The sequence below is a fragment of the Schistocerca serialis genome, unplaced genomic scaffold (genome assembly GCF_023864345.2).
Source record: "Schistocerca serialis cubense isolate TAMUIC-IGC-003099 unplaced genomic scaffold, iqSchSeri2.2 HiC_scaffold_762, whole genome shotgun sequence".
Classification (NCBI taxonomy): domain Eukaryota; kingdom Metazoa; phylum Arthropoda; class Insecta; order Orthoptera; family Acrididae; genus Schistocerca; species Schistocerca serialis.
Window position 1 is genome coordinate 68,372 of NW_026048367.1, and position 9,554 is coordinate 77,925.

Genomic DNA, 9,554 nt, shown 5'->3' on the forward strand with positions numbered 1-9,554 from the left:
TTGGAGGACTACAAGACATTGCCACAGGGGTTTAATGCAGCTAACCACACTGCTTAGTGTCCTAACAGCGCAGACACGTTTCGTTTGCCAGTATACATATAATGGAGACCACGTCTGACACAGCTGTGGCGAGACACAGTGGGCTGAGCTTTGCTGTGCATAGCCACTTGCAGTCGCGAGAACTGCTTTCGGCGGTGCCTCCGTGGCCGTGATCGTCTAGTGGTTAGGACATTGCGTTGTGGCCGCAATAACCCAGGTTCGAATCCTGGTCACGGCACTTTTTAAAGTTTTGCCTTGCTGTCGCTGCAATGACGGTAGTGAACCACTGTTTGAATTCACGGTGCCCTCTGGATTTCTCGCTCATGTTCCACGAGCTGCAGGTGGCACTACCAGTTCATTATCAACACGTAATGCCGCCGCACCACAGCGCGGGCTGCTGCCTGTGTAGTTAACCTCTATTCGAAAAGGGCAGTTGTTTGAAGTGCAATGGATGAGCGGCCAGTCGCAGCAGAACAGGAAGCTGTGTCGTGCACTGTTTCTACGAAAGCGAACAACACTGACGCAGGTAGCGTGGCCGAGCGGTCTAAGGCGCTGGTTTAAGGCACCAGTCTCTTCGGAGGCGTGGGTTCGAATCCCACCGCTGCCAATGTTTTCTAAGCAGGAGCACTGATTACCCGCGAAGGAAACAGCGCAGCAAGCCGTGAGCGTCTCTTTCTTAAATTGTCGTAGCAGCACAGTGCGTGGTGCAACGACAGGATTCACACGCGCAGTTTGGTGTCACGATTGCTGGCGCTCGTCTCCACGAAATGTGTCTCGAGCATGACGTTCTATGCAGTGGAAACGCTAATTTTTGCCGTTGTCGTCAAGTGGATTGTGTACAGCTTGCTGTGTTCGCTGGAGGAGCACTTGTGTCGTTATCCGGTGTGGTCTAGTGGCTAGGATACCTGGCTCTCACCCAGGAGGCCCGTGTTCGATTCCCGGTACCGGAAATACGCATTTTACTGCTCCTCTTATGCGACTTGTCCCGACTTAGCTCGACTGACGCTCCGCTGACGCTTGCACAAAATGACGTTAAGTACGATTCGCGGTCACAAGTGACGGCGAGAGCGATGCGACACCTCTTATCGAGGCACTTACCTGTGGTAGACAGAGTTGGAGGACTACAAGACATTGCCACAGGGGTTTAATGCAGCTAACCACACTGCTTAGTGTCCTAACAGCGCAGACACGTTTCGTTTGCCAGTATACATATAATGGAGACCACGTCTGACACAGCTGTGGCGAGACACAGTGGGCTGAGCTTTGCTGTGCATAGCCACTTGCAGTCGCGAGAACTGCTTTCGGCGGTGCCTCCGTGGCCGTGATCGTCTAGTGGTTAGGACATTGCGTTGTGGCCGCAATAACCCAGGTTCGAATCCTGGTCACGGCACTTTTTAAAGTTTTGCCTTGCTGTCGCTGCAATGACGGTAGTGAACCACTGTTTGAATTCACGGTGCCCTCTGGATTTCTCGCTCATGTTCCACGAGCTGCAGGTGGCACTACCAGTTCATTATCAACACGTAATGCCGCCGCACCACAGCGCGGGCTGCTGCCTGTGTAGTTAACCTCTATTCGAAAAGGGCAGTTGTTTGAAGTGCAATGGATGAGCGGCCAGTCGCAGCAGAACAGGAAGCTGTGTCGTGCACTGTTTCTACGAAAGCGAACAACACTGACGCAGGTAGCGTGGCCGAGCGGTCTAAGGCGCTGGTTTAAGGCACCAGTCTCTTCGGAGGCGTGGGTTCGAATCCCACCGCTGCCAACTTTTTCTCGTTTTTTTTTGTGGTGTTTTCTCGTGCTGTAGAAAGCAGCTCCTGTGCCCCTGGCGCCGCGTAGGTAGCGTGGCCGAGCGGTCTAAGGCGCTGGTTTCAGGCACCAGTCTCTTCGGAGGCGTGGGTTCGAATCCCACCGCTGCCAATGTTTTCTAAGCAGGAGCACTGATTACCCGCGAAGGAAACAGCGCAGCAAGCCGTGAGCGTCTCTTTCTTAAATTGTCGTAGCAGCACAGTGCGTGGTGCAACGACAGGATTCACACGCGCAGTTTGGTGTCACGATTGCTGGCGCTCGTCTCCACGAAATGTGTCTCGAGCATGACGTTCTATGCAGTGGAAACGCTAATTTTTGCCGTTGTCGTCAAGTGGATTGTGTACAGCTTGCTGTGTTCGCTGGAGGAGCACTTGTGTCGTTATCCGGTGTGGTCTAGTGGCTAGGATACCTGGCTCTCACCCAGGAGGCCCGGGTTCGATTCCCGGTACCGGAAATACGCATTTTACTGCTCCTCTTATGCGACTTGTCCCGACTTAGCTCGACTGACGCTCCGCTGACGCTTGCACAAAATGACGTTAAGTACGATTCGCGGTCACAAGTGACGGCGAGAGCGATGCGACACCTCTTATCGAGGCACATACCTGTGGTCAACAGAGTTGGAGGACTACAAGACATTGCCACAGGGGTTTAATGCAGCTAACCACACTGCTTAGTGTCCTAACAGCGCAGACACGTTTCGTTTGCCAGTATACATATAATGGAGACCACGTCTGACACAGCTGTGGCGAGACACAGTGGGCTGAGCTTTGCTGTGCATAGCCACTTGCAGTCGCGAGAACTGCTTTCGGCGGTGCCTCCGTGGCCGTGATCGTCTAGTGGTTAGGACATTGCGTTGTGGCCGCAATAACCCAGGTTCGAATCCTGGTCACGGCACTTTTTAAAGTTTTGCCTTGCTGTCGCTGCAATGACGGTAGTGAACCACTGTTTGAATTCACGGTGCCCTCTGGATTTCTCGCTCATGTTCCACGAGCTGCAGGTGGCACTACCAGTTCATTATCAACACGTAATGCCGCCGCACCACAGCGCGGGCTGCTGCCTGTGTAGTTAACCTCTATTCGAAAAGGGCAGTTGTTTGAAGTGCAATGGATGAGCGGCCAGTCGCAGCAGAACAGGAAGCTGTGTCGTGCACTGTTTCTACGAAAGCGAACAACACTGACGCAGGTAGCGTGGCCGAGCGGTCTAAGGCGCTGGTTTAAGGCACCAGTCTCTTCGGAGGCGTGGGTTCGAATCCCACCGCTGCCAACTTTTTCTCGTTTTTTTTTGTGGTGTTTTCTCGTGCTGTAGAAAGCAGCTCCTGTGCCCCTGGCGCCGCGTAGGTAGCGTGGCCGAGCGGTCTAAGGCGCTGGTTTCAGGCACCAGTCTCTTCGGAGGCGTGGGTTCGAATCCCACCGCTGCCAATGTTTTCTAAGCAGGAGCACTGATTACCCGCGAAGGAAACAGCGCAGCAAGCCGTGAGCGTCTCTTTCTTAAATTGTCGTAGCAGCACAGTGCGTGGTGCAACGACAGGATTCACACGCGCAGTTTGGTGTCACGATTGCTGGCGCTCGTCTCCACGAAATGTGTCTCGAGCATGACGTTCTATGCAGTGGAAACGCTAATTTTTGCCGTTGTCGTCAAGTGGATTGTGTACAGCTTGCTGTGTTCGCTGGAGGAGCACTTGTGTCGTTATCCGGTGTGGTCTAGTGGCTAGGATACCTGGCTCTCACCCAGGAGGCCCGGGTTCGATTCCCGGTACCGGAAATACGCATTTTACTGCTCCTCTTATGCGACTTGTCCCGACTTAGCTCGACTGACGCTCCGCTGACGCTTGCACAAAATGACGTTAAGTACGATTCGCGGTCACAAGTGACGGCGAGAGCGATGCGACACCTCTTATCGAGGCACATACCTGTGGTCAACAGAGTTGGAGGACTACAAGACATTGCCACAGGGGTTTAATGCAGCTAACCACACTGCTTAGTGTCCTAACAGCGCAGACACGTTTCGTTTGCCAGTATACATATAATGGAGACCACGTCTGACACAGCTGTGGCGAGACACAGTGGGCTGAGCTTTGCTGTGCATAGCCACTTGCAGTCGCGAGAACTGCTTTCGGCGGTGCCTCCGTGGCCGTGATCGTCTAGTGGTTAGGACATTGCGTTGTGGCCGCAATAACCCAGGTTCGAATCCTGGTCACGGCACTTTTTAAAGTTTTGCCTTGCTGTCGCTGCAATGACGGTAGTGAACCACTGTTTGAATTCACGGTGCCCTCTGGATTTCTCGCTCATGTTCCACGAGCTGCAGGTGGCACTACCAGTTCATTATCAACACGTAATGCCGCCGCACCACAGCGCGGGCTGCTGCCTGTGTAGTTAACCTCTATTCGAAAAGGGCAGTTGTTTGAAGTGCAATGGATGAGCGGCCAGTCGCAGCAGAACAGGAAGCTGTGTCGTGCACTGTTTCTACGAAAGCGAACAACACTGACGCAGGTAGCGTGGCCGAGCGGTCTAAGGCGCTGGTTTAAGGCACCAGTCTCTTCGGAGGCGTGGGTTCGAATCCCACCGCTGCCAACTTTTTCTCGTTTTTTTTTGTGGTGTTTTCTCGTGCTGTAGAAAGCAGCTCCTGTGCCCCTGGCGCCGCGTAGGTAGCGTGGCCGAGCGGTCTAAGGCGCTGGTTTCAGGCACCAGTCTCTTCGGAGGCGTGGGTTCGAATCCCACCGCTGCCAATGTTTTCTAAGCAGGAGCACTGATTACCCGCGAAGGAAACAGCGCAGCAAGCCGTGAGCGTCTCTTTCTTAAATTGTCGTAGCAGCACAGTGCGTGGTGCAACGACAGGATTCACACGCGCAGTTTGGTGTCACGATTGCTGGCGCTCGTCTCCACGAAATGTGTCTCGAGCATGACGTTCTATGCAGTGGAAACGCTAATTTTTGCCGTTGTCGTCAAGTGGATTGTGTACAGCTTGCTGTGTTCGCTGGAGGAGCACTTGTGTCGTTATCCGGTGTGGTCTAGTGGCTAGGATACCTGGCTCTCACCCAGGAGGCCCGGGTTCGATTCCCGGTACCGGAAATACGCATTTTACTGCTCCTCTTATGCGACTTGTCCCGACTTAGCTCGACTGACGCTCCGCTGACGCTTGCACAAAATGACGTTAAGTACGATTCGCGGTCACAAGTGACGGCGAGAGCGATGCGACACCTCTTATCGAGGCACATACCTGTGGTCAACAGAGTTGGAGGACTACAAGACATTGCCACAGGGGTTTAATGCAGCTAACCACACTGCTTAGTGTCCTAACAGCGCAGACACGTTTCGTTTGCCAGTATACATATAATGGAGACCACGTCTGACACAGCTGTGGCGAGACACAGTGGGCTGAGCTTTGCTGTGCATAGCCACTTGCAGTCGCGAGAACTGCTTTCGGCGGTGCCTCCGTGGCCGTGATCGTCTAGTGGTTAGGACATTGCGTTGTGGCCGCAATAACCCAGGTTCGAATCCTGGTCACGGCACTTTTTAAAGTTTTGCCTTGCTGTCGCTGCAATGACGGTAGTGAACCACTGTTTGAATTCACGGTGCCCTCTGGATTTCTCGCTCATGTTCCACGAGCTGCAGGTGGCACTACCAGTTCATTATCAACACGTAATGCCGCCGCACCACAGCGCGGGCTGCTGCCTGTGTAGTTAACCTCTATTCGAAAAGGGCAGTTGTTTGAAGTGCAATGGATGAGCGGCCAGTCGCAGCAGAACAGGAAGCTGTGTCGTGCACTGTTTCTACGAAAGCGAACAACACTGACGCAGGTAGCGTGGCCGAGCGGTCTAAGGCGCTGGTTTAAGGCACCAGTCTCTTCGGAGGCGTGGGTTCGAATCCCACCGCTGCCAACTTTTTCTCGTTTTTTTTTGTGGTGTTTTCTCGTGCTGTAGAAAGCAGCTCCTGTGCCCCTGGCGCCGCGTAGGTAGCGTGGCCGAGCGGTCTAAGGCGCTGGTTTCAGGCACCAGTCTCTTCGGAGGCGTGGGTTCGAATCCCACCGCTGCCAATGTTTTCTAAGCAGGAGCACTGATTACCCGCGAAGGAAACAGCGCAGCAAGCCGTGAGCGTCTCTTTCTTAAATTGTCGTAGCAGCACAGTGCGTGGTGCAACGACAGGATTCACACGCGCAGTTTGGTGTCACGATTGCTGGCGCTCGTCTCCACGAAATGTGTCTCGAGCATGACGTTCTATGCAGTGGAAACGCTAATTTTTGCCGTTGTCGTCAAGTGGATTGTGTACAGCTTGCTGTGTTCGCTGGAGGAGCACTTGTGTCGTTATCCGGTGTGGTCTAGTGGCTAGGATACCTGGCTCTCACCCAGGAGGCCCGGGTTCGATTCCCGGTACCGGAAATACGCATTTTACTGCTCCTCTTATGCGACTTAGCTCGACTGACGCTCCGCTGACGCTTGCACAAAATGACGTTAAGTACGATTCGCGGTCACAAGTGACGGCGAGAGCGATGCGACACCTCTTATCGAGGCACATACCTGTGGTCAACAGAGTTGGAGGACTACAAGACATTGCCACAGGGGTTTAATGCAGCTAACCACACTGCTTAGTGTCCTAACAGCGCAGACACGTTTCGTTTGCCAGTATACATATAATGGAGACCACGTCTGACACAGCTGTGGCGAGACACAGTGGGCTGAGCTTTGCTGTGCATAGCCACTTGCAGTCGCGAGAACTGCTTTCGGCGGTGCCTCCGTGGCCGTGATCGTCTAGTGGTTAGGACATTGCGTTGTGGCCGCAATAACCCAGGTTCGAATCCTGGTCACGGCACTTTTTAAAGTTTTGCCTTGCTGTCGCTGCAATGACGGTAGTGAACCACTGTTTGAATTCACGGTGCCCTCTGGATTTCTCGCTCATGTTCCACGAGCTGCAGGTGGCACTACCAGTTCATTATCAACACGTAATGCCGCCGCACCACAGCGCGGGCTGCTGCCTGTGTAGTTAACCTCTATTCGAAAAGGGCAGTTGTTTGAAGTGCAATGGATGAGCGGCCAGTCGCAGCAGAACAGGAAGCTGTGTCGTGCACTGTTTCTACGAAAGCGAACAACACTGACGCAGGTAGCGTGGCCGAGCGGTCTAAGGCGCTGGTTTAAGGCACCAGTCTCTTCGGAGTCGTGGGCCCGAACACATCGCGCGCTCGCTCCGGCGTGTCGGGCGGTGTTTACGTGTGCTTCGCAGTCGGCGACGGTTCTTCGCGGTGACTGTTTCTTCGCTGCTGTAGTCAGCTGAACTGTAAGTTAACATGGATTCTGAAGACCGAGAAAATAATATCCAGTGCGAATTTGATAGAAACGTAACCCGACCGTCTGCTTTCGAAATTCATTCGTGGATGAAAAATGACTTGCAAATTCCTGAAAGTGAAGTGCTAGGATTGCAATTAGACGCGTTCCTGAACTCTTTGTTCGTAAAATTGAAATGTCCGGAATTGTGTGATGCTCTTGTCAGTGAAAATGGTGGCGTACGTAAATTTAAACACTCTGATGGGACAATTAGCAATGTGACTCTGTCGAATGCTGGATTCGGTATTCGAAATGTTCGGGTATTCAACCTGCCGTTTGAGACTAGGAATGAGACAATAGCTCGTAGCCTTATGCCTTATGGCACAGTTTTGTCGATTACGAAAGAAAAGTGGTCGTCCGCTTATATATATCAGGTTGAGAACGGTATCCGTAGTGTAAAGATGATTGTGAGGAAGCACGTTCCCTCGTTTTTGGTTATGGCCGGCCACCGGGCTTTTATTTCGTCTAGTGGTCAGCCGCAAACGTGTTCCTATTGCAATGCCACAGACCATTTCAGACAAAATTGTCCTAGGCGTAGGCGCCCTGTGCAGCTACCGCCCCGTGGGCAAGATGACGACGCGTCGTACGCGGCCGTGTTGTTAGGTGTTCCCCGTTCACCGGCACGTTCCGCGGAAACGGAAACGCCGTTAGTTGCTGCGGTCGCGATGGATGTCGATGCCACTGCCACCGGTTCTGATACTGTTCAATCCTTGTCCGTACTTTCTCAGTCAGTTCCCGCCGCTACTGTACCGATTCCGCCTTCGGCTGTGCCTGAAGCTCCGGAACGGACCGGATCAGAACCCGTTCAGGTGGTTACCCCCCCTGTTGCTGTAGTGGATTCGTCACCATCCACTTCCGTACCTCACGGGTTTCCGGACGCGGTTCCTGCCTCACAGGAACCAAAGCCCAGGCGTGAAAGTGTTTCGGAGAGGCGTGGCAATACTGACCGCTTCCGCAGTGCCAGTAGCTCGCGGATTTTAGACACACGGTCTTTTTCTCGCGGAGAACGCAGCCCGTCTCCGGACTGGAAGCAGGTTCCCCGTCCGAAGTCCAAGCAAAAACAAAAATCTGTGCAAAAGCCGGCGCACAAGCCCTTGCCCCGCCCCGTAGTCGAATCACGGCCGTCGGTTGCGGGGGGGCGTCGTCCACAGCGTCCTGTGGCGAGCAGTCAGCCAGCGCCTACGACAAGTGTGTCGGCAGACAGGCGGGAACAGGTTGTACAGCAGTTAAAGGAAATGTTGCACCACTCTGATGTAAATCTAGCAATGGACACTACGACGTCTCAGGCAACGAACCCGGCACAACTTTCGGTTAAGCGTAAGGCGGAAGACACCCCCCAGCGTCGCACGCGTCCCCCTTCGCAGGATTCCGCGTCTGCACCTCCCACACAAGAACCGTCTACTTCAGCTGCACCGTCTGAACGTTGTGACTGGGCAGACGATATGGAGGAGGAGGGTGGGTCCACTCCTGCCGTCTAATTTGTTTTATTTGTTTTTCCTTGTTGTCTATGGTAGCCCGCCCTCCATCAGTTGTGGCTACTATTAATCTTAATAAATTGGAGTCGCCTGTGAAGTTTGCAAGTTTTGTGGGTTTTTTAAATTACATTGCTGCTGACGTCGTGTTTTTGCAGGAGGTTGTGATAGATCTACTTCACTCCATTCCGGGCTATCAAGTACTCTTGAACTTTGATGTCGAGTGTAATTGTGGTACTGCCATTTTAATTCGTGTTGGTCATGACTATAGTAATGTCGCTACAATTCCTAACGGTCGTGGTGTAGCTTGCACGATCAACAACGTAAGATATATTAACGTGTACGCCCCTTCTGGTGCCGACGGGCAGCCACGTCGCCGTGTGTTTTATAGCAGTGACATTTGTCACCTTTTACAGGGCCCCCACCTGCCTGTAGTCATGGGCGGCGATTTTAATTGCGTGCTGGACGATAGAGATCAGGAGCCACGGCCGTATAAGTGCCTAGAATTACAGACGCTCGTTGCTGAGATGAATTTAATTGACTCGTGGTGTTATTTACACCCGCGGGCCGTGGGCTTTACTTTCTTTTATCCCACGGGAAGAAGTCGGCTCGATAGGATTTACGTTTCTCGTGATAAACAGCACTGTCTTACGGACTCCTCTGTTCACCCCGTGATTTTTTCCGATCATTGTGCGTATGTCTGCCGCTTTCATTCTCTATTGGCGGATAAACCCCGCGCAAGTCGATTATGGAAGTTTAATGTGCGACATCTCTCACACCCACATTTTGCGCCGGTTATCGTGCGTGTGTGGCAGAGGGTGCTGAAATATCGTGGTCTATATGCCTCCACTTTGTCTTGGTGGGTAGAATTTGTTAAGCCGGCATTACGCAAGGCCATCCTGGAGTTCAGTCAGGATGTTGCTCAC

General features: G+C 53.0%; 20 non-coding genes across 20 annotated transcripts; all 20 read left to right on the forward strand.

Annotated features, from left to right (window-relative positions):
- Positions 1 to 205: 205 nt before the first annotated feature.
- On the forward strand, positions 206 to 277 carry Trnah-gug (transfer RNA histidin (anticodon GUG)). Its single transcript has one exon. It is a non-coding gene; the product is annotated as a tRNA-His (tRNA).
- A 287-nt stretch (positions 278 to 564) lies between these two features.
- Trnal-aag (transfer RNA leucine (anticodon AAG)) lies at positions 565 to 646 on the forward strand. The gene has a single exon. It is a non-coding gene; the product is annotated as a tRNA-Leu (tRNA).
- Positions 647 to 917: 271 nt separating this feature from the next.
- Trnae-cuc (transfer RNA glutamic acid (anticodon CUC)) lies at positions 918 to 989 on the forward strand. The gene has a single exon. It is a non-coding gene; the product is annotated as a tRNA-Glu (tRNA).
- A 368-nt stretch (positions 990 to 1,357) lies between these two features.
- Positions 1,358 to 1,429, forward strand: Trnah-gug (transfer RNA histidin (anticodon GUG)). Its single transcript has one exon. It is a non-coding gene; the product is annotated as a tRNA-His (tRNA).
- Positions 1,430 to 1,716: 287 nt separating this feature from the next.
- Trnal-aag (transfer RNA leucine (anticodon AAG)) lies at positions 1,717 to 1,798 on the forward strand. Its single transcript has one exon. It is a non-coding gene; the product is annotated as a tRNA-Leu (tRNA).
- A 73-nt stretch (positions 1,799 to 1,871) lies between these two features.
- On the forward strand, positions 1,872 to 1,953 carry Trnal-cag (transfer RNA leucine (anticodon CAG)). The gene has a single exon. It is a non-coding gene; the product is annotated as a tRNA-Leu (tRNA).
- Positions 1,954 to 2,224: 271 nt separating this feature from the next.
- Positions 2,225 to 2,296, forward strand: Trnae-cuc (transfer RNA glutamic acid (anticodon CUC)). The gene has a single exon. It is a non-coding gene; the product is annotated as a tRNA-Glu (tRNA).
- A 368-nt stretch (positions 2,297 to 2,664) lies between these two features.
- On the forward strand, positions 2,665 to 2,736 carry Trnah-gug (transfer RNA histidin (anticodon GUG)). The gene has a single exon. It is a non-coding gene; the product is annotated as a tRNA-His (tRNA).
- Positions 2,737 to 3,023: 287 nt separating this feature from the next.
- Trnal-aag (transfer RNA leucine (anticodon AAG)) lies at positions 3,024 to 3,105 on the forward strand. The gene has a single exon. It is a non-coding gene; the product is annotated as a tRNA-Leu (tRNA).
- A 73-nt stretch (positions 3,106 to 3,178) lies between these two features.
- Trnal-cag (transfer RNA leucine (anticodon CAG)) lies at positions 3,179 to 3,260 on the forward strand. The gene has a single exon. It is a non-coding gene; the product is annotated as a tRNA-Leu (tRNA).
- A 271-nt stretch (positions 3,261 to 3,531) lies between these two features.
- On the forward strand, positions 3,532 to 3,603 carry Trnae-cuc (transfer RNA glutamic acid (anticodon CUC)). Its single transcript has one exon. It is a non-coding gene; the product is annotated as a tRNA-Glu (tRNA).
- A 368-nt stretch (positions 3,604 to 3,971) lies between these two features.
- On the forward strand, positions 3,972 to 4,043 carry Trnah-gug (transfer RNA histidin (anticodon GUG)). Its single transcript has one exon. It is a non-coding gene; the product is annotated as a tRNA-His (tRNA).
- A 287-nt stretch (positions 4,044 to 4,330) lies between these two features.
- Trnal-aag (transfer RNA leucine (anticodon AAG)) lies at positions 4,331 to 4,412 on the forward strand. Its single transcript has one exon. It is a non-coding gene; the product is annotated as a tRNA-Leu (tRNA).
- Positions 4,413 to 4,485: 73 nt separating this feature from the next.
- Positions 4,486 to 4,567, forward strand: Trnal-cag (transfer RNA leucine (anticodon CAG)). The gene has a single exon. It is a non-coding gene; the product is annotated as a tRNA-Leu (tRNA).
- Positions 4,568 to 4,838: 271 nt separating this feature from the next.
- Trnae-cuc (transfer RNA glutamic acid (anticodon CUC)) lies at positions 4,839 to 4,910 on the forward strand. Its single transcript has one exon. It is a non-coding gene; the product is annotated as a tRNA-Glu (tRNA).
- Positions 4,911 to 5,278: 368 nt separating this feature from the next.
- On the forward strand, positions 5,279 to 5,350 carry Trnah-gug (transfer RNA histidin (anticodon GUG)). The gene has a single exon. It is a non-coding gene; the product is annotated as a tRNA-His (tRNA).
- A 287-nt stretch (positions 5,351 to 5,637) lies between these two features.
- Trnal-aag (transfer RNA leucine (anticodon AAG)) lies at positions 5,638 to 5,719 on the forward strand. The gene has a single exon. It is a non-coding gene; the product is annotated as a tRNA-Leu (tRNA).
- Positions 5,720 to 5,792: 73 nt separating this feature from the next.
- On the forward strand, positions 5,793 to 5,874 carry Trnal-cag (transfer RNA leucine (anticodon CAG)). The gene has a single exon. It is a non-coding gene; the product is annotated as a tRNA-Leu (tRNA).
- Positions 5,875 to 6,145: 271 nt separating this feature from the next.
- Trnae-cuc (transfer RNA glutamic acid (anticodon CUC)) lies at positions 6,146 to 6,217 on the forward strand. The gene has a single exon. It is a non-coding gene; the product is annotated as a tRNA-Glu (tRNA).
- Positions 6,218 to 6,575: 358 nt separating this feature from the next.
- On the forward strand, positions 6,576 to 6,647 carry Trnah-gug (transfer RNA histidin (anticodon GUG)). The gene has a single exon. It is a non-coding gene; the product is annotated as a tRNA-His (tRNA).
- The last annotated feature ends 2,907 nt before the right edge of the window (positions 6,648 to 9,554 follow it).